Source organism: Polypterus senegalus, chromosome 1, assembly GCF_016835505.1.
Source record: "Polypterus senegalus isolate Bchr_013 chromosome 1, ASM1683550v1, whole genome shotgun sequence".
NCBI lineage: Eukaryota > Metazoa > Chordata > Cladistia > Polypteriformes > Polypteridae > Polypterus > Polypterus senegalus.
Genome location: NC_053154.1, coordinates 39836828 through 39855687, shown reverse-complemented (window position 1 = coordinate 39855687; position 18860 = coordinate 39836828). Strand labels below are relative to the sequence as shown.

Genomic DNA, 18860 nt, shown 5'->3' with positions numbered 1-18860 from the left:
AAGCCAATGTGACCTGAAGGTGAGCTTGCTGGCGCCTGACCATCTGTAAGACAACATCACAATAATTAGTTTGCTATTGTAGCACACAAACATATGATATGGAGGATACCTCCACATCACTAAACTTGTGCTCATTCTGTGGCAGCTGATCAGCGACTGACCTGACATGTTGTAGCACAAGCTGCTAGCCAATGCTTAAAGTGGATGGTTACAAAATAATTTAGTTATAGTGGGTGTAATGGAAGCACAGGTCACGGCTGCTGGCACCTATGATGGAGGCAGTTGAGTGCAAATAATTGTGTGTTGTCAGGATGTGATTACGGCACATGGTGGGAGCGACTGTGGAGCACTCGGCACACACATGGTGTTCTGTCCAGGGTTGGTTTCTTAGTGTGCCTAATGCTGCTAACGTAAACTATGGCCCACCATAAGCTGCAAATAGTTTAAATGACTTTATTGTTGTTCTGCTTTCAATATCTGAAAGTAAGGAGATTAGATATTAGAGAGGTTAGGAGGGCGCACTGATAGAGTGCATTGCTGCACCCACCACACGACAAACCAACTCAGGATCCAGATTAGGACCCGAGTTCAGCCATGCAATGGATGACACCTCAGCACCACACTAGTGCAGGTGGAGTGGAACAGTGGGAGGTTTTTATATGGTGGCTGGAGTGCCAATTCTGCCACCAACCCCCCAAATTTTTCCCTGCAGTTTGGAGGGCCTACATAAGAGATGGATACAGATTAACGTCATACCCAGGATGAATTAGATTAAAAATTAAAAACAAATAAATCAAGCATTTCTGTTGGCAAATTACAAATGTAATAAGTCACTAATTAACAAATGAAATGCAGAGAGTGTAAGTGATACACATCAAAACCTACACCCCCATCCTGGTCACCACCAAACCTTAGGTGCATTGTGGACATGGGCAGCCAGCTAAAGCTACTGGGAAATCAAGATGGCTGCTGTTTCTACTTGTAGATCTAACCTTGGCTACTAGTACAGTGGATTGAGACTGTTATTCTAAAATGAGTTCCTCCAGAACACGGGGACACAGTTCGAAACTTAAGGGTTAAGGGGTAAATTTCACACAAACATCTTTACACAGAGAGCTACAGACACTTGGAATAAACTACCAAGTAGTACAGTAGACAGTAGGACTTTAGCAAATTTCAAAATGGATGTTTTTTTAGAAGAATTAAGTGGATAGGACTGGAGAGCTTTGGGCTGAATGGCCTGTTCTAATGTTCTAAAACCCTTCTACTTAATGAAGCCTTCTGTTCATGAAGTGTTATTAACTGGAATTTCCTGTTTCATGTACTGATGAAATGGTGGCACAGGTAGTGCAACAAGGGCTTAGACAAGAAATGTTCTTAGGCAGAACCAAACTTGAATGTGTCACCGGTAGTAATGAGCAAACAAGTACGTTTTTAATGCGAATACAGTTTCATGAAGCTGACACTGAAAATTGTTTTGTAGGCGATTTCACAATTGCGAAACACGGAACTTGCTTAAAAGTCTTTTTGGATTTGTAAAACAAGTACTAGTGCTGCTCAAAGGTCCATTTAGAGTCCCGTGTTTGCCTTTGTTGTTTTCCGCAGCCTCATAATGCATGTAATCAGTTGCACATCAGTCACCTCAGTTCTATTTATGCCTTTTTTTTGTTTTATGAATGTGACATGCTGCATATTTTCCATACAAAGACACATCAAAACACCCCGTTTAGCACATTATTGTGTGGAAAACCCCACTAGCAGTAACTCTCAATCTCCTTGATCCCCACCGCTGACCTGTCTCTTACCAACGACTGCTCTTTTCTGTGTTTTGGCTCCTGCAGAAGAAGTTTTGAAGTGCCGCGGAGCTTTAAGTTTATTTTGTGTCTCCAGTGCACCTTTAGGGTTGTGATCATTACAACTGATAAAGTTGGGGTTGTACTACCAGAACATTTCTGGTGACTCAAAACTCGACATATCCTACCACTAGAGATCTTTGTGTAAATACTAAATGATTGGCAGTCACATTTGGAATTAATCCACATAAACTCTTCCACACCATACTCCATAACGTTCCTCTACTGTCAATGGCATGAATTTCACTTGAAACAAATTGCAATTTATTTTGCAGATTTTTTCCAAGACAAAAATACAGAGTTCTGCTACAAATTGTTCCACTCATCAGAAGTTCCCAGTCACTTGTATGGCTTGTAAATATGTTATGACTTTGAGACGTGGGAAGACAATCAGATAAAAAACCCCGGCAGACATGGGGATCCACATAGTGACTGATGTGCGATTCAAACCCAGGGCCCTAAATCTGTGAGGGAGAACATCTGGCCACTGGCCCACCATCTCATCCCAATCCAGTTCACGGTGTTTTATTTTTTCACAACCCACACAATCCATTTTCATTGTCACTGGGGGCCCAGATGTTTCCTACCAGCACTGGGCACAGAGCAAAAGCTGGCCCTGAATGTGAGAAGTTCTAATTTAGAAATCTGACAAACTAGTGGGGACCACTCAGTCCACGTTTTTTAGCTTATAGCTATGCCGTTCCAATTTCTCACCCAAACACTTTTTAAAGGTTCTCAGGGTTTCTGCTTCAGCTACAAATTCCCCAAACTCTTTGAGTGAAGGAGTGCTTCCTGGCTGCAATCCTAAATGCAGCCCCCCTTAATTTCCACTGGTGTCCTTGAGTATGCGATTCCTTGTTAAATTGAAAGAATTCTGCTGGATCCACTTTATCAATGCCTTTGGGGATTCTGAAGACTCGGATTAGGTTCCCACACAGTCCTCTTCTGCTCAAGGCTAAACAGGTTTAATTCTCTTAGTCTTTCTTAATTGATTTCTTTTACACATTCATTTTCATAATTCTGGCTAGGCACTTGTTTAGAAATTCCTTGTTTTGTTTAATTAGAAAGCTTTGTTAAGAGTGCTACTCCTTGACGATGTCACAGTCCTTTTTATCCACTGTAGCTGTATGGTGCAGGCACATGAGAGTGTGATGTGGCAGCCCTCTTGTTAAAAGGGAAAGCTGATAAATCTTGAAAAGAGTCTTTTCTTGAACTTTATAATTTCACATTTCACTATCTATCAATTATCTGCTTTGCAGAAACTCGTAAATTAAACGATTTTCTGAACACTGAGTATGTTGGACTGAGAGAGAATATTCATGCACTTGTATGATTTTCTTGGCCTATTCTCATTGCGTGGTGCTCGCCGTTGCCTTGCCCTCTGTGTCAGTAGGTGAGAGGTGAAGGCACGCAGTTCCAGCTGAAGAAGGTAAATGGCCATTTGGTATTTTTAACGGCATTGTGTGTTTTGTTTTAAAAGCAGTACAGCCAATCTTTTGCTTTTGCAACCTTGATTACTTCCTGCACAACGTATTAGAAATCCAGCCAGCCAACCTTCCTGCGTCTGTAAGGCTTCTGATGAATCATCACTTGAGCGCATCACAGTTTAGGCTTAGAAGTCTGTACTTAATAATTGCATTTCCTAATTATGTCCCACTGACTTAAGACGTTCAGTATCTCTTGTGGTGTGTGAAAAACAGATTATTAGTGCATAAACATGAATTTTGGGAGCAGTGCTGAATAAGACAGGCTGGGCAAGCTGTTGAGATTTTGAAATAATATTACGGTGTCCTAGTTTGTGCGAGCCCATGTCAAGTCAAGTCAGGTCCAGTTTATTGTCAGCTTTACAGAATTATCTCTCAATTTCACTGGGCTTTGTTGGGGAAACAAAATGAATATCTAGGAGTTCTGTTTTGTTGAATCAAGGATGTATTGCAGAGTGAGTGAGTGAGTGAGTGTCTTGTTACCGGCATTTTCATACTTAGATTGCTGAAATGGAGTGTTCAAATAAAATACAGATAAATACAGATATTCTGCTTAACCCGACTGCAATCGCCCAGTAAACAGTGTGAACTGCTGCTCGAATGGAGCTTTACCTCTTAGTTTTGATATTTCTTTAAGACTAATAGCAAGACACCAATGCCAATGCAACATCTTGTTTTATGTAGATGTCGGTTTTAATTCAGTACTTTTATTTCCCTCTCCTTTTGTGTTGTGTTGTCACTGTGGCACTTGCTGAGTAGGAGTGTGCGATGTGTATCGTCTACGATAAAATCTTAATTATGTTTTAACGATGTGTGATCTGAAGTTACTGAGTATGTCACTCGCTTTGCAACAGTAATCAAAAACACGCCTTGAGAGTCCATGCATTCACTGCCTCGTGTAATCTAACAGGGTAGACTGCTGCGCGTGTGCAAAGTGACGGTATAGGCATTGCATGGTCAGAGCACCAGAAGTACGGAGCCCTGTAGGTGCCAGGCAAAAAAAAAAAAAATCCATTTAGATGAATTGCATAATTCGTTTGAATGGATTATTTGTGTTTCCATAAGATGCATGTGCCTATCGGCCGTGTTTTATTTCGCAAGCTGTCTTGGTTTTGGGGGTCTTTGGTTCTAATGCACTTTTTTTCTTTATTTATTTAAAACACTTGCACAGATGCCCACTCCCGCTCAACTTGTGTATAAAGTATGTACAACAATGATGAAGCGGAATGGAGACGCTGTGCTTGTTTATGAATTCCAACCATTTTTATTCAAACCAATGTATTCATCTGAACCGACTACAGTTGAGTGAAACAAAAAGTCTTTTGGCAGCAATTTAAAAAAAAAAAAAACACAGAAATTTAGAGAAAGTGAGTCTGTGCCCGCTGCCATTGAAAAAGAGATCAAGAGCTACTGGATGGTACCTGAGGTGGGGTGGTGAAAAGCACAACAGCGACATTTATCATATTTGGGAAACTTGCAAAAAAATTCCTGTGCATCCCTGCCTCAAGCAGCCTTCCTGAGTGAGCTTTCAGCACCGGAATAAAATGTTGTAACTGCGCTGCTCTGAAGCCTGATGCTGTGGACAGACTGGCGATGCCGTGGGCAGACTGGCGATGCCGTGGGCAGACTGGCGATGCCGTGGGCAGACTGGCGATGCTGAGGACAGACTGATGATGCTGTGGGCAGACTGGCGATGGCGTGGACAGACTGGTGATGCTGTGTTTTCTCTGTTGAATCTTACAATAATTTTATTTCTTCTGATATCTTTTTGCAAGCCTGGACAGAACCTGAAGTTAGTAATTTGTTTAAAAATGTTCGTTTTTTTTTTTGCAATATATAACAGGACTTGTTTACAAATGCTATTCTTTTTTTCCTGTGTAGTATTTGACAGACCTTTGGATTTGGACATTGTCGTACAGTATGTTAGATTTTTCTTCCTACTTGTATGCTGCACAATTCACCTTACAGCAGAGCAGTTTATGTTCATCCAGACTGTAATGTTCATGCCTTGTAGTTCAAGTTCCATTAGTATTTTATTCTCTTTGGATTCATGTCTTGTTTGTGTTAAGGGTAAGCGTCTGTTTAAAATGCTCTCCTTATAATAGTTTTGTTGGTCTTAGTGCCATTTTTTTGTAAGTCCTTGTGGTAAAGTGAGGTCTGCGGTTGGTTGGTATAGTTTTAAATAAATAATCGGCAGACTTCAGGTTGGGTTGCGGTAGTGTGGCGAGAGCAGTTCCTGACGCAATGAGGAAGCGGTCGGCCCTGCACTTAGTGCACATGTGCAGGATCGCCTGTGACCCTAATTGGTGCTGGGAGCTGGCGATTGCCACAGCTGTGCCACATCTCCATTTTAAAAGGGAAGTGCGAGTGCAAGAGAGAAAAACAAAGGGAAGAAAAGAAAGGACAAAGGAAGTGGAGGTTAAAGGACGGGAGAAGAAACAAGTAGGCAAGAGAGAGAAAGGAACCAAGGTGGTGCAGTGACTGGAGCCCCAAGGAGGAGTGAGGGGGCTGTGGGTCACCCTGGAGGTGCTCTTGCCAGGTGGAGCCATTGAGATAGCAGCGGTGGGAGTACAGATCGCTTACGCCGGGTGGAGCCAGGATTGGCAGAGGTTCAGATTGAGCAGGGCTCAGTGGTTGCCCACAGATGCTTTGGGATTGGCAACAGGGACACAGGGCAGATGAGATGGGTGTCTGCACTTGCTGGTCGGTGTCTCACTGGGCTGCCAGATCCAAATAGGATAAGCTGTAGAGGCGTCAGTTTTGAAGGAAGGCACCAGGGCTTGCGGTGGTTTAAATGAATTTCCTGCACTGTGTTCTTTTTAACCTAATTTTTAATGGATTTTCTTTTTATTGGATTTTAACCTCCTCAGACGCTTTCTTTAAATTGGATTATTTATTTATTTACTGTAGAACTTTGCACTGCACTGTTTTGTTTTCTTTGTTTTTAATAAAAGCACTGCTCACTGTTTCACCATTCCCTTGCTTGGTCTGTTTGTCCACATCTGTTCAGCTCATCCTGCTCGTGACTGTCGACAGTGTCGGGTTCAAGAGGGAGTGTGGAGCCGACCCGCATCGTCACAATACTGTAGACCGCTTTGAAATGGTTCACTCACACTTGCACTTGTAGATCTCAGTAATGCTTTGACTGGTGATTTTAACGTCTTTGTGTTATTTTACTTCCATTTTAAGTAAATAAAATTAAATTAAATTAAATTAATGTTGTTTCCATTAATCTCATTAGTAAGCTACAATATATATCCTATTAACAAGACCAAACTAAAACAATAAGACGTTTAGAAACCCGTTCTTTAAAGGATGCAAAATATTGTTTAATTATCATTATCGTCAAGGTCCAAGAAAATATCAAGATATAGTTTTCTGACAATATTGTACACCCTTATTTGCTGAGCTGTATGACAGCACGGTTTGTTTAAGTTTGAAAAAATAAAACACCTGATCGAGGTCAGAGCTTATTTTTTTCTGTCTTCAATGCCATTTTAGCCATTGCTCTAAAAATGCCATTTTTCATTTCCACGTCTAAATCACTACAGGGTCTCATTTGCTCCATGAAATACTGAATTTTAAAAGGGTGGATAAGATAATGGAAACTTCTGACAGTATACTAATGTGAAGGACGTGCTGGCACCCTATCCAGGGACTGCCTTCCACCCTATGCCTCCTGGGATAGGCTCCCTGCTGTGGATAAATGGGATTGGAAAATAGATGGATGGGTGGATGGATTAAGCTAATGAGGAACTCTTTTTATTCCGACTTGGAATGCCGTCTTAATGGATGGCTGGATATACCTAATGAGGAGTGGAGCCACTTTTTTACTTCAGAACGTTTTTTTTTCTTTTTGGAATGACGTCATACATGCTCAGAGGTGTTGGATTTTACACCATTTTTTATGAACAAAAAGTCTGAGAGACAGGAAGGGTTTGTGGAAATCTGCTTCACACACTGTACTCCAGAATATTCTGTATATAAAACTGCTGTGATGCTTAGATCTGGTGGCCGCAGAGGGCATGGAAGGCGGTTGAGCTCATGCTGGTCTTCATGAAACCACTTTTGAATTAGTTTGGCTGTATATGAGGCCTTACCATCTTGGAACTGAGTGCATCTAACACTGCAAAATGGCCTCCTAATCCTTGGCTGTTATGCTGTGATGCAGAGCAATCATTGGACCTAATGGCTGTTTCAGGACGACTGCTATACCACTATGAACCCCTCACCATGTCTAGCAGTTGGCAACAGATATTGTGGGTTGGTATTCTCCAACTATGAACATGTAAGAGATAAGGTGAAAGATGACTCATCGGACCATATTACGTTTTTCCAGATTCAGGTTTTGTGCTCCTCACACCAGGTTATGTGTCTTTGTGTGTCAGCTTTGGATACAAATGGTTTGTGAAGGTCAGCACCTCTTTGTGCCGCTCACGCCTTACAGCTTTGGTTGGGACTGGAGACATTGAGGCGCTAATTCAGTTCACTGGTAGTGTGTGTGGTACTTAGCAAACATCCTGTAAAGTGTCCATCTGTTCCTGCCAGTGAGCTTTGACTTGTGTCCACTGTTTCTCTTTGCTAATGCAGTCTGGAATATGCTGTGACTAGTTAAGACCCTAACATTTGTAAAGCATGCTGATTCTAGTAATATATTGTACAGACATTGGCTCATTCCAAAGAAATACTCTGGGCAGGGAAGTGGCCCCAGATAAGTGGAGGTGTTATTTCAGAAAAACTATGGCTTTTTGCAGAATTTGTTAATGTGGTCAGCAGTCTTACTGCTGACTGTTGAGTGGCTGTTGTGAGCTGCGCTTATTGTCAGCAGTAGCCAAGGTCACTTAATGCAATTTTTTCACACTGACGCTCACTTCAGTGTCCACACAGGTATTTGCTCACTCTGCATGAATACGTATGCTGCAATATGCAACTGAATAACACAAACTGAGCAGTAGTAAGCTAGCATGAAGAACGTAAGCGGAGTCCAGTTGATGCAGAGGTGCCGGTATTCTGTCACATTGTCAGACTGGCGAGTATAGAAAGCTTCACTCATCCAGTTTTTCATTTCTACTTTTGTTTTTGATTTCAGCAACATTTTCAGATATTGGAATTTGAGGAATTTATACAGCATTTCCAGTGGATTTATTCATAAGTTACTGTTTTGAGCATTTTTATCTTTTACTAGATATTGTCCGTATTTGCGGTGTTTTCTTGTTTTCCTGTTCTTTGCTCCAATTCATGATTATTTAGTATGTTCCTTTCTTTGTATTATTAAAAATCTGTTATATTCTCTGACTTTCTTAACTTCTGTTCAATCACTGGTTAATGCTTCTTACCTCATATTCTCCATAACTGTGATATGTTGGGCTTTCCAACTGTGGATTATATGTTATGGGCACCTTCCCTTAGAAAAAAAAGATTAGCAGACGGTGTTATCACATTTTACTCCAGGATTTTGAACATATTAGAATTGTGATAGTCAGATTTGTTAACTCCATCATGATTGTTGATGCATTTGTAGTTTGGCAATGTTGTTATCCTGGATGGTAAAAGAATGTCTGCAGCAGAAATAAGTCATGAGCAGCAAGTCCATTTGCAACATTTTCTCCTTGTGACTTGAGCAGCTGCTATTTCCTTTTCTCAAGTTAATTACAAACCTCAGCAATATTTAATATTGTAAATAATGTTTTTTTATCGTATGTATGGTTTGTTATTTGAAAGTCTTGCTTAGTTTGTCATTTAATTTTACCTTGCATTTCGTCAGCCTGGCTTTGCACAATGTATGCCGTTACAATTATGTGTCGTGTTTAAACAATGGCCAATTTGATTGTTATATATTTTCATATTAACATGTCTGTTTATTGTACTTCCCGATAGGAGTGACTGCCAGCGGCTTTAATATGTGTCCAGTTTTAGAAAATTCATTCTAGACAATTTGTTTTAAAATCAAAGTGATGTGGGATATCAAGTGACTTAATTGAAGGTCTCCTCATGTTAATCTATAATAATAAAAGGCAAAGCCCTCACTCACTCACTCACTCACTCACTGACTCACAGACTCACTCACTCACTGACTCATCACTAATTCTCCAACTTCCCGTGTAGGTAGAAGGCTGAAATTTGGCAGGCTTATTCCTTATAGCTTACTTACAAAAGTTGGGCTGCTTTAATTTTGAAATTCTACGCATAACGGTCATAACTGGAACCTACTTATGTACATATATACGGCCATAGCCTGCAGCTCGGTCGCCGTGTGAGGCGGAGTTGCATCACCCATCACCACATAGTTGGCTGCCACCGTCAGCAGCAATCCAATGGACACGTTGCCGCTACGAGGCGTTTGTCATGCCTAAGATGAATACGATATTCGCGAGATACAAGTTTAATGAGAAGACGCAGGGTATAAACAAAACTTTTGATCACTTTGTAACGGAGTTAAAATTGCTGGTGAAGGACTGTGCTTATGCAAACGAAGATGAGATGGTCAGGGATAGAAATTTTTATTTTTATGCTGTATTGAGGATTTGTTCTGTTCTGTGTATTGTATTGTATTGACCTCCTTCTTTTGACTCCTACTGCACGCCCAACCTACCTTTTAAAGGGGTCTCGCTTTGAACTGCCTTTCCCAAGGTTTCTTCCATTTTTTTTGGGAGTTTTTCCTTGTCTTCTTAGAGAGTCAAGGCTGGGGGGCTATCAAGAGACAGGGTCTGTTAAAGTCTATTGCGGCACTTCCTGTGTGATTTTGGGCTATACAAAAATAAACTGTATTGTATTGTATTGTTTGTATATATATATATATATATATATATATATATATATATATATATATATATATATATATATATATATATATATATATATATATATATATTATAAAGTGAGATCTTTAAAACAGCATTAAAGACCTAGAAAAATGTGACATGCAACTCTGACGCACGTCCAGACTTGGTATACCTGAAGAGAAAATACTTAAACCACAGTTCACAGATATAATTTTTAAAATCTTTTTTTAAAGCATTAATTCCATACATACATTTCCAACTGTTTATTCCTTATTTTTTCCAGTTTTTAATTTTAGCTCTTCACATTTTTACATTTCTGGCAGCAAAATCTGATCAGCAGTGTGAACTGCCGGCTGTGCTTGTCACATTTTGCTTCCCTGACCTTTGACACGTAAAGTAGAAAAATGTGATTAGGTAACAAAAATGGCAGGACACCAGACACACATACTTGCCTACCCAGTAAAATTCCAGCATAATGGAATAGGTGACTTTTGAGAGTGTTCCCCTTGACACATGCAATCATTTTGCAGCTTGTGGGATTGGTGTACTTCAGTTTGAGCAGCGAGTATGTGGCCTCTTTGGAGCTCCACTAATTGCCTCAGGCTGCTTTGGAAACCCAATTACCGCCGTGCTAATTGTCAGACCTCCTTTACAGCTGATGCGCACAGCTAATTGGCAATCAACCTAATAGGACTCACCTTTGTAGCTGCATTTGTAATTGTGATTTAGGCACTTCAAAGTGAAACTCCTTCTTCATGTGGTGTATTCTTGATTTTGTCCATCCTCGTAAAAATGAAATAATCAAATTTGCATTCCAAATGCCGAAATAGCTGATTAAGAACATTTAATCAAATATTGTGGAAGTTTCAACTGTGGCATAGTAGCTACAATAAGATAGTTTGTGAAATTTCATCCCTGCTGGATATTCCACAGTCAACTGTAAGTGGGTTTGCTGGAAAGTGAAAGCATTTAAGAACAACAGCAACTCAGCCACGAAGCGGAAGACCCCGTAAAGTCAGAGAGCGGGGTCAATGACTGCTAAGGTGAATCCATAGCTAAAGAGTTCCAAACATCCACTGGCATTAATGTAAGCACAAAAAACATGCGTCAGAAGCTTCACGGAGTGGGTTTCCATGACCGAGCAGCTGCATGCAAGCCTCACATCACCAATTCCAGTGCCAAAGGTGGGATGGAGTGGTAGAAATGTGTTCTTTGGAGTGATGAATCACGCTTCTTTGTTTGGCAATTAATGGGCAAGACTGTGTTTGGCGGATGCCGGGAGAACGTTACCTGCTTGACTGCATTGTGCCAACTGTGAAGTTTGGTGGAGTGGGGATAATGGTGTAGGGCTGTTTTTCAGGGTTTGGGCTAGGCCCCTTATTTCCATGAAGGCCTTTTTCTAGTCCAGCATGATTGCGCTCCAGTGCACTAAGCAAGGTCCATGAAGACATTGTTGGATGAGTTGAGTGTGGAATAACTTGACTGGTCCACACAGAGCCCTGACCTCAACCCCATCAAACACCTTAGGGATGAACTGGAATGGAGATTGGGAGCCAGGTCTTCTCGTCTGATATCAGTGCCTGACCTCATAAATGCTCTACAGAATGAATGGAAACAAATTCCCACAGAAACTCTCCAAAATCTTGCGCAAAGCCTTCCAAGACGAGTAGAAGCTGCTATCGCTGCAAAGGGTGGACCAACTGCATATTAAAGTCTATGTATGTGAATGCAGTGTCATTAAAGTTCCTGTTGGTGTAATAGTCGGGCGCCTCAATGCTTTTGTCCATGTGGTGTATTTATACTAAAGAATAAGAAAACATAGAAATAAAATATACATCATGTATGAAAGAATAATATTTCATAAGCAGGTTCCACATATGTGCAAAGCTTATTAAATTCACAGACCACACTGAATATGGACTGAACTGCAGCACTGCTTACAAAGATATAATAATAAACCTTTAAGATTAACTTCAGTACCCAAGATTCTCCCAGACAAACAATGAAGTAACAGATAAGTAAATCTAGCTCTAGTGTCAATAAAAGCTGGAGGGCAGCAGACATCTTGGCCTCGGGTAAAAACATTATCAGGGTGGTCTTCTCCGCAGATGCTTTTGTTAATTTGTCTTACTGCAAAACATTTCATAATCTTACACAAGAGTAAGGAAAACCGAGGCTTCTGCATCTGCAACTTGTTCTGTGGACAATGTGTGGTGAGTTGACTTCTTTTAAGGATTACTTGTCATTGTATTCCATTGTTACCAAATTCATCCAAATGGAAGAAACTGAATTAATGTTTTTACTTAAAAACTCTTCTGGTTGATTTGCGACCTGGGAGTGTAACACTGAATGTTTGAAGTATGAAGCAAAAAGATGACAACGTTTTTAAGATAATAGGGAAGAAACAAAAAGTGTTAGAGAATGGGTCTTCTGATGTGAAGCAGATGCCTGCATCTTTTGTTAATGTCCTGTTTTATGAGGGCCTAGCTCAGCTGTAGTGATTGGCAGCGGGATGGGGGTGTTGTTTTTGCCACAAGGCTTTTTAAAATTGGAAAGAAACGGTGCCAAGTTGCTTAGGCAATGGAGCAGCTGCTGCCAGTACTTTTGGATTTTTTGTAGTCTTGACCTGAATTGCTGATATGTTGTAGAATGTACTGTTTTCTCAGGAGTTAGAACATCTTTTGGAGGCAGCATACATGATTTTGGAAAGTTTTCCATGAGCATTTATCAGCTCAGGACATTAGTAATTAATTTCATGTAACAGAATATGTCAGCAGATTTGACAAAGCATGCTATATTTATGTAACAGTAGACATTTAGGTGCACCTTGAATTGTGCAGTATTAACAGCAGCCCACTTCTTAGCTGCATAGACAGTTCATTTTTATTATTCATAAACCAGCCCACTAGTATGGAATGAAATAAAAAGAAAAACATGCACGTATCTTGCCAGGGTAAATAGCTGCCTTATTTTGCTCAGTGTCCTCTTAACAAAACAGGGCTCTTTTGGAGAGTCGCCCTTACATATCTCGGATTTACTCTTGCAATATTATGTGATACTTTGTTTAAAAATATAGCTGATTAACTCTACCTTCTGGTGTTTGTGCATTCATTATCTGTGCTCATATCTCGGCCTGTAAAGGTTGGAATATATAAGGCAGTGGTCCCCCACCATTTCCATGCCCTGTACCCTCACATTTGGGATGGGGGGCTGACTAATTTCGAACCTAGTTTTATAAAACTTGACTTGCTTATATGGAATGTTATTTGATTTTAATAAATTGAATAAAATTTTAAAAAAATAGTATCACATTTGAAGATGAAGATGTTAAATTTCTAAATTTTGAACCACAAGCAGTACTGTGGGTGAATAAATGAAACTAAAAAATATGATTTTAACTGCATAAGATTTACTTCTAATTTACCATTATAAATCTCAGTAATTTTGTAAATGTGTCCTCCATAAAGCTTAGACACTCAATTGATGATATGGGGTATCCTGCAAAGCATCAAGCACCACAAGGAAATGAGACACAATCAACGATCGAGGAGTTTGGGGGATTGAAGACCCCCATGAAGCAACAGCTGCCAGTGTACCACTAAGCAATGAAACGCAGTCAGTAACACCTGCAGATGCGCTGCATCGTTCAAATTGCTGCGCTCCTGCCATTACCAGCAGCGGGAGAAGTGGACTGAGTGTAAGCAGCAGGTGTTGTATCCAATTCTGCCCCCCTTGTCCAAATGTCAGTCAAACCTTGAAATCCGTGACATTTCATGATCAGGTCTTACACAAAAAATCAATACTAGTCCTCGCTCTTCTCTGTGGATCATTGCAAGGTCTAAAGTCCATTCTCTTAAAAAAAGTTATTTGCCTTTTATGAACTCTTTAACGGCAACAAGAAAACCACGAGAATGCGCATTTCTGCGGCTCATTCACTGGTGACATTGCGTGTGCAATGCTTGATTCATTCTAACTAATAAATGACCTACAAAGGACGGCACACTGCAAGATGCCGACTGCACTTCACCTCACTCAATTTTGGCAAATGTAGTTTGCTGCCTTTAATCTAATAATGACAATTCAAAAAATACTAAGTTAAAAAACACTAAATCATCCTCGTGTAACATTATTAAATGCTTGGTTCATTTTAATTGAAATTGACAAAGCACATTAGAAATAACAACTTGTATAAATCATTGTAGACCCTAAGCAGCACAAGTACCAGGCTGACAGGGATTGAAACATGTTTTTAAAAATCGTTCACGACATATACAGGTGAACTACTCCACACACATCCAAAGGTCTCGATGAGTAAATTTCAACCGATGCATTGACCTCTCGCTTTGACAAGCACGTGAGGGCCGCAGGACAATCGCCCACCTTGACCTTCAAATTACCAACAAATGATCAATGAATAATAAAATCTGTTTGCTGAAAAATAAATTCCATGAAGAATTACAAGCAGATTGGAAAGCGTTCATCAGAAAAAAATAAACTCTAATAACAAATTAATTCTGATCGAGAAATTACAAAGAAGGAACACTCAGACTAAAAAGAATTCAGGGGGCTGAAAAATTCATCTGAATCTAAATTCCAAATTACTAATTAATTAAAGGTCAGAACCTAAATTAAGAAATTTCACCTACAGTTAAAATACCAACTCTTAAAGAAAATCGAGATATAAAATTCAAAAGCAAAAATCTGAAAAGCAAACCTCAAAAGCTTTAAATAACAAACCTTAGGCAAGGGCAGCTGGCCAGCTGGCCAGGCTGAGAAGGCGCACACAATGCCTCAGCATGCGGTTGGGACCGAAGCTAGCCAGCTCTTTCTTTAGGCCTCAGGCGGATGCCATAATAATGTAGCAATAAAAGAGAAGCTAGCAGTAATTGGTGGCCCCGTCCCCTAAGGGCCCATTTACACCTAAGCGTTTTTCTAGCACCTTAGTGCTTGACCTGAACACTCCTAAACTGCTTGTAACGTTATTTCCCAATATGTTCAATGACACTATTCACATCTGAACGCCTTAGTGGTTTTAAAAGTTCCTGCATGCAGCAGTTTTTGAATGGTTTCAGCCAATTGAAATTAGTGGTGACACTCGAGTGGTGGTAAAAATGCAGCATTTTTCCAAGAAGTCAGTGCTGCTCAGGAGTGAAGCACCTCATTGAAACTAGAAAGGAATAAAGAAGCCAGTGTCATCATGCATCGTTCTTTGGTCATCTCGTGCTAGCTATTGAAGGAGAGGTTAAGAACGTATGTAGCTTGTAATCAAGTGATAAGAACTGAACAAAACTTCCAAGTATATATTTAGCTTTAATCAAGCTGAAGTTAAGTGAGTTTAGTACAGATGTTTTAACATATAGGGGGAGTGGTAGTCCATGTTCTGGATCGGTCACTATGAGTGTGTGTGCTTAACTGTGAACGACTACCTGTTTTAACTCCGAATGCTAGAAATGTGTCAGTAACACATCTCAGTTAAGAAAATGTATTTAGTCCTTTGTTTGCTGTGAAGTAAGTAACATCCACTTGCAGCAGCTCCAAACCATTTCTCTGAGAGCACAACAGATGGGACCTTAGGGGCAATGAGAAGGTGCTTGCTTAAGATGGCCTGGGGTGGGGTAGTGGGTTGGCTTATGGGAGGTATTTCTAGGGCTGTGCAGAGGTCTCACCTTGGACTATTAAAGAATGTTACTAAACTGGAGGTAACTTCTACCTGGGTTTCAAAGGTGAATCACTATCAAAGTATCCATCCCTCTTGTAGAGATGAAAAACATATTGATTGTTGTTCTTGTTAATCAATCATTAATTATTGGCTGTTTGGTAAGTAATACCAGAATTTAAATGGACATTTCATTAAGCCCCTACTTTATGTTCCTTACATTTCACTGTAGACAGGTGTTCTTGGCCATTATACTTAAAGAATGGACATTGAACCTCACTAGTTTTAAAAAACAGAATAATATACCAGAAGGATTCTAGAAATAGGATTATTCTTTATATATGGATGTCAGTAATTGAAGATGAGATTGACGTGGCAGACAAACATATACACCTGAAGATGCAGCTTATAGTTCACTAAGTGGTTTTCTGTTTTTTTGATTTTCCAAGCTTTGTCAGTTAGTGCTTCTCCTATTCCTACAGTCGGCTCTCTTTTGCTCACTTGAATGCACAGCTTCGGGTGATAGAAGGCTTACGTGGTGTTGCAACTGAAGGCTCTTTGTTTCCAATTAAACAACCCACAAGGTTACCTGTGAACAGTTATTCGTGAGCTTGTTACTGAGTAATAATTAAATGAGAGACAGTGGTGTTCTGGCTGGCTAGTGAGAGGTTTGATTTATCTTGTCACAGATAAAAGCTGAACAAGGCCTCTAAGAGATGTCCAGTGCTCTGGATTGCTGCTGTTATTTCTAAGGGCTCAAGAGGAGGGCTTGGTTTGTGCTGAAGTACATTATTGGTAGTCTTTGCAATTGGGTCCTTCAAATATTTTCATGGTGTATCCTTGTCACTTTGAGTGTTCGGATATTTCCAAAAGTCTGTGCAACACAATAGAGAAAAGCTTGACTCTTTCTGGCACTGGAGTTTAGGCACTATGTGTTAAGAAGGCTGGCATTCCGATTTGATTTAGAAATAAAAAAGAGAGAGCGCTCAGCATCACTCTGCCTCTTCTAGAAGTCGCTTCTTTTGTTTCCTCCCGCTCACGAGGCGACAAGCCAGGACACTGTTTCACAATACGGAGAACTGGACACTAATGTGTTTAGGGTTTATATCCTTTGCAGCGTCAATATAAAGTGTTTTTTTTTTTACTTAAGGTTATTAGGGAATGCCATGTTCTGCATAAGACCCGTTACATGTGAAAGCTGCATGTGCGTTGATGCTAAGACAGCGACCCGCTGCTTAATATTCTTAGTGTGTGCTACATTAGACCTATGTTAATGTTAGTAGTTCATTTGCTCTTGAATTTCTCCACATTATATTAATGTGAAGTCAATTGTTAAGTTTCAAATCCACATGTTGATATCTTAAATATTGTACTTGTATATTTAAAGGTGCTATTTCTTCCAAGTAATAATAGTGCAGTATGCTGCTGCCATTTACATTATACTGTATGTACTGCTATTAGTTTAGTACTGCAGTGAAACCTTGGATTGCGAGTAACTTGGTTTTTAACTTGATAAACGAACAAGGTCTTACAATACGAGTAGTGTGTATACGCTTTGTCCGCCAAGCGTCATGTGGGGATTGTGGGTAATCGTCTCCCATGCTCGTTCTCGGTCGACGTGCCTCACTCACATAGTCAACATCCATATGAGCGTATACTCCTTACTATAGCATGGTGACAATGTGTATGTGTGCTATAACGTGCGAGTCCCTGTCATGCACCCCAAAACATGAGACTGAGTCTCAGTACTTTAGCAAAACCAGCTTTACTCAGCATGAAACAGGAACAGCATGGTTATTGTAGTGGGATCTAGCGCTCTCCTATACAGAGACACAGCAGTCAGGCAGGGTCGTGGCCAGGTTAGTGGCTAAGCAATGCTGTGCTCTTGCATTTATAATGTTCCTTGCATCACCCATCGACAGCAGGCACTTATAGCTTGACTCTCTTTTACGACGAACTGCTACAGCGCTGGGTGCCTGCGGTTGCTTGCTTCGGGACGCTCTTCTGCGTGTCGTCCCATTGGATGCAATCCCAAAAGAGTTTAGAAACCTTACTAAAGCATTTTTTTTATTTTGTGTCCAAGTATAGTGACTCTTAAGACAAAAGCAACTGTCATTGGATAGGTTTCCTTGTTAACGTCGCAAAAAAAGAAAAAGATTCCAGTGAGCCAACAGATAACAGTGATTCCAGTAGAGTGAAGATTTTGTATTAATAATTTTTATATAAATATTTGTGGGTTTTGAAATTAATTATCTGAGTTTCCATTATTTCTTATGGGGAAATTCGCTTTGATATACGAGTCCTTTGGATTACAAACACGTTTCTGGAACGAATTGCAAACCGAGGTTCCACTGTATTTCATTTATGTGCATGATGATTTATGAATATCCATTTCCTGTCTTTCAGAGAAAACCCCACACATGCAGTACTTAATGTAACATGTATCTAAAGGTGAAAGAGATTCCTTTTCCAGTATCATACAGTGTGCAAAACAAATAAATTGGTTATCTTCTTCTTGTGTATCCTTGTCTTTGCCTGGACATCTGCAGTGGGTCTGACTTCCTGATTCAGCGGTGTAGGATTCTGATTCTTGAAGTAAAGCTTCTTCTTCCAGATTGGGTTCAGTCACTGGCACAGAGAGGTGAACGGTAGAGCTGATCTTGGCGCTGCTGATTTCTAAAGGTGTTTGGAGGGGCTTCAGAGACTGCCCCACTCTTAGGACTCTAAAGAGAAGGTGTGCTTGCAGGCCTCAAAGATGCAATGTGCTTTCAAACCTGAGTAGAGTTTTAGCTTTCAGTCTCCAATGAGACACAATATGTGTGCCAGATTTTAAGGGGAGATGTAGCATCTGCAGATTCGACCTGTTATGTACAGAGTTCATCGTTCTGTTAACATTTGTAAAGCCAGACTTATTTCTCTATTAAATATCTCTGGGTGTTAGTGTTAATGAAGACTAGTGTCCTTTGTTTAGGTAGATACACCAGACCTAGCCAAAGTAACCACAGTAAACTTCAATTCCTTGTAGCCTAGATGAAAAATTAGGAGTGTACTGTACATGGAGTACATCACCAGTCCTACCAGGTAC

The 18860-nt window shown here is 40.2% G+C and overlaps 1 protein-coding gene across 1 annotated transcript in view; it reads left to right on the top strand.

The window, feature by feature from the left end:
- The window catches only part of zfhx2 (zinc finger homeobox 2), a 191532-nt gene that overhangs the window by 117504 nt on the left and 55168 nt on the right, over window positions 1-18860 (top strand). The gene's annotated exons all lie outside the window — the stretch shown is intronic.